The sequence below is a fragment of the Globicephala melas genome, chromosome 7, assembly GCF_963455315.2.
Source record: "Globicephala melas chromosome 7, mGloMel1.2, whole genome shotgun sequence".
Taxonomy (NCBI): domain Eukaryota; kingdom Metazoa; phylum Chordata; class Mammalia; order Artiodactyla; family Delphinidae; genus Globicephala; species Globicephala melas.
Window position 1 is genome coordinate 15,007,895 of NC_083320.1, and position 4,703 is coordinate 15,012,597.

The following is a 4,703-nucleotide window of genomic DNA, read 5'->3' on the forward strand; positions in this document are numbered from 1 at the left end:
CTATGCTCCTTATTAGTAATTTGACTTTGGACACTTCTTGGAGACTCAATCTCTCACGTGTACAATGAATGTCATAGTGCCATTGTAAGGACTGAATGAGATTACATGTTGAAAGGGATTAAAGACATAGAATGGGCATTCAATAAATATTAATTGACCTACAACACATACAATTTAAGATGCAAAGGAAGTGACCATTGAAACTACACACCCTAAACTCTTATGATATCTCTGGTTGAATATGGGGGGTATAACACAAAAAGCAATTTTATTTTTCACCTCAGTAATATATTCTCATGGCAACTTTAGTCAAGAGTAGAGTTGACTAAATACAGTGCCTCTTACTTGGGGAACATAGAAGGATAGCATGGAAGTCCAATTGCTTTTTGAACAGAAACAACCACAACACAGAGAAAGCACTCATCTATCTTATAGCCAAGTTCAGAAGAGGCACATTATGTTTATGGGAATTCAAGTGTGTGTGTGTGCGTGTGCGTGTGTGTGTGTGTGTGTGCGTATGTGTGTGTGAGAGAGAGAGGGTCCCCCTATGCCCTTCCACTATTTAAAGTCACCCTTAGACTGTGTTACCCAGAGATTGGGAGACCAGGACCAAAGCTCTCTGAGAAACCACAGAAGTTTACATTTTAAGAGCAGTTAAGGGGCTTCCAAGGATAAATTTGTCTTATTCTCTGATTTTAGAACCTAATCCCTGAGGTAAAATCAGACCCACTTCCTATTAAAAATATTGGTTTCAGTAATAAATTACAAACATTTGATATTCACATGCCAGTTCTAGATTTTTTCCTTATTTTTGTCTTCGTTTTAATGGTATCATTTGATTTATCTGAAGAGCAAAATTATATTTTACCTTTTTAACTGAAATATAGTAATATCTCTTCAGATGATTTTTCGGCTGTCAAAGTCCAAATACTTAACCATTATCACCACAAGATAAGGCCATTCATTAAATTACAAGGAAAGGGTCAAAATAACTTGACTTCATCTGTGGCTCTTGGTGGAGCAATGTTCCTCTTGTCTATAACATCTGTCCCTGGGCAACCTAAAGCCATTTTCCATGTTGAAGATTGCCACCTTCTTTGTGTGTGATTTTGCAGGATGATGTACTCCTCTTCATGGACCAAGAAACACAAAGAAGATTTTAATGTTATTTGTAATGTTGCTTTTTATTGTGGTGGAAGCCCATGATGTGACCATGAAGTTTGTAGCACTATGTAATCTCCACTAGAACAATTTTTTTTACATTATTCACTCACTTATTTAAAGGTAGTTTGAATCACAACTAATATAGGTAAAATACTCGATAGCCATTTTCTCAACAACCAGAAATTAAATACAATGACATATAAAAACATCTTGACTTCATTATGACATTTTCTATATAAAAAAGCACAATTACATAAAATCATACACCCAATCAATTTTCAAGCACCTAGAAAAATTGAGTTCCTGAGCAAAAATCACTTTGGGGAAATACAAAATTCAGGGCAATTCTAGATAAAAGGTCACCCTATTATCTTTGGTGCTTCTTTATGTAATCTGCAGAGAAAACCATGGCAAGGCAGAGATTTGGCAGCAAAATATTTGTGTTCTGCTATCTGCAGTGGGAAAGAGAAAGTTGTGTTCATTTTACTCTCCTGAATCAGCCCTATAACACATTCTCCAGGCAACTTCTCCAGGCTGGCTTAATACCTACCCTGGGTGTCTTTGATGGAGATCCATTATAAACTTGGGAAAACATCAGCCCCTACAAAAACACACCTAGGAAGGAACTCCATCAGCCCAGACTGCCAAAGGGAGTAAAAGTAGATTTGCAACCTAAACTAAGTAGCAATTAATGGCAAGTAAAAAAGAATATGAGCTCTGAATAGCTCCAAATCCATGCATGGTCCACACTATACTTTGCTTTTCACAGCCAATCTTCTCAGAGGGTTAGTTTATAATGAGTGACCTATTCCTCAATAGTCTTTTATACCTGTCATATCTCCACCCCACGACTCTACAGATTCTGCATTTTATAGATTCTAACCACCTGCAAGTCATCAAAAGAAGCTTCTTTCCCTCCATCTCTCCATGGTGGACCTTCTCTTCTCTCTAGAAAAATCTATGCTTACTCAGCTCCTGGGCATTCTGCCATTCTGATTTCACTTCTTGGACCGCTCCTGCTCTTTCTGCCCCTCTTCCTCCAACCCCAAAGAAGTAGCTGGTTCCCGAATGACTGCCCTTTGCCCTCTTCTCCATCCCCACTGATCCTTGGCTATTTCAGCCATGTTCAGGGTTTCGAGTCCATGTACTCATGTGCATGGCTCCCAACGCTGTCTCGAGGTCCAACATCTCTCAAAAGTTCTCATACTTATTTTCCAAATACTTTCTGGATATCATGTCAACGCCAACTCAAAACGTACAACATGATAGAGCCTTTCCAGGATTTACTGCCCATTTTTATTGTTTGCGCCTCCACTGTCTCAATTACGCAGACTCAAAACATTAGAGTCATCTTTCATTCCCACCCTCTTCTTCATCTCTAACATTGAAGGAGCTGTGAAATCTCATCAGTGTCAACTCCTCCTTATTTCTAGCTTCTATGTCTCCATTTCACCTGCCATTGCCCCAGTCCAGGCACCTCTCACCTGTCGCCAGGAATCCTGTTTTCTTTACCTCCCTCCTCTGTCTTCTTTGATTTATCTTACAGAATGGGGAAGATTCTAAATACCAGGATGACAGAGATTGGATTTGTTTTACACAGCCAGTGCCTAGCACGTGCAATCCTAAATATTAAACTACCTTTTATGTAAGCACAGCTCTGCTCATGGTGTCTTTTCCTCTTTTAACATTTCTCTGGTCCTCAGTATTTTCCTGATTAAAGAAATACTTTGGGGGTAAATAATGACCATGTTGATGGAAAGAGGTTACAGAGAGGGCCTGGAATATAAGGTAAAGGATAGACACATCGGTAGAAATGTAAGTTGGGGGACAGGTTTACGAGGAAAGGTAGTGAGTTTGAGTTTCGACGACAGGAATTTGAAGTGCTCATGGGACATCAGGTGAATAGAGCCACAGGCATTGGTGCCCATGAGAGACGTCTAGGCTAGAACTGAATGATTGAGACTTGGAGAGAGAGAGAGACAGTAGAGCAGGTTGTCCGTGGCATCAACTCTGTAACCAGATTGCTGGGCTCAAATCCCAGTTCTACTGCTCACTCTGTGAACCTTCTCCATGTTCTCAATCTCTCTATACCTCACTTTTCTCATTTTTAGAATGGGCTTAAAAATCCCTATATCTTAAATTTTCATGAGAATTAAATATCATGAGAACAATGACCGGCACTTGGTAAGCACTAGACAGGTGGTTGTTCTAATGATTTACATATTAGTTGAAGATTTGAGAGTGAATGAGATCCCCCAAGGAGAAAACATGATACAAAGAAAAGAACATGATAAGAGAGACTCCTGAGGAATTCCAGCGCAAACTAGGTACTAACTACAAAATAATAACATATGATTCTGGCTCTCACAAGGTGTATAATCCTGTGGGAAAGAGTATAAATTCTGCTGTAACTGAGGCATGAGGATAGTGTGATGGGAATATAAAAAGAAGAAAATTTTGAAAAAGAAACAGAATCTCTCTATCCAAGCACCATGTCCCGTTCTTTGAGAGAAGTTCTAAGTGAAAAAGGAAGATCGAGATGAGCGAGACATCATTCCTTCCGTATCAGGGCTAAGAATATAAAAATCATCATCAGTGAGGTGTCTATTGGTTTCTGCATCATGTGCAGCCCCAATCCAGAGCTGAACTCTCAGGATTTACCTGCAAGGATCATTGCCAGGAACCTAGGCGCGTCAGTCCTGGGAGCACTATGCACTGGGGGCCTGCCAGTGACCCGCTCTGGCGCTGGAGCTAAGCCAAACCATGCAAAAATTGAAACCAAAAGCCGAACTCCAGTAAGCTGTGTGCAGGGCAATTACATTCAACCCCGTTTGACTATTTCCCTCCTCCTATTTACAGCTTCTTCCCTTTTATGAAAGTTTCCATTAATGTCACATTGCACTGCTTTGGGGGAATGTGTTTACTTCTGCCTGCTCAGATCCATCCTTCCACAAACGGCAGTAAGTGCCAGGAAAGAAGAAGCTACTTCTCGGCAGGGGTTGTGGGACCAGTAAATAGAGGCAGTACCCGTGACTCAGTGCTGCTCAGAGAAGAGCAAGTTGAGGAGCTCAAGGGAGAAGACCCTCTAGGTATTTTGTTTTCACTAAGCCATGGCAAAGGCCTCCATGGCCATACCCACCATGGGGATTAGAACCAACCATTAGGAGACCTGGGTGGTAACCCCACTTCTGCTCCTGTCTCCCCCTGTGACTTTGAACATGTCACTTAACTACTATGAGTCTTAATTTCCCCATCATTAAACATAGGGGATGGGTTAGATAATCTAGAAGTCACCTTCCAACATTCTGTCTCTTTAATATGATCATACTCTGTATTAATCTGATGGGTAAGGTTATGCTGAAACTGCAAGGAACCCCAAAGTCTCAGTATTTACCAAAACTTAGATTATTGCTGCTTCTTGTAAAGCCAGCTATAAGTTTGGGCAACTCCCCAGAGCAATTGACTCCTATGCAGTAACTCACTCTTCCAGGCTGACACAGGCTTTACCTATTACTCGTACCATCTGGAACATATGGTCT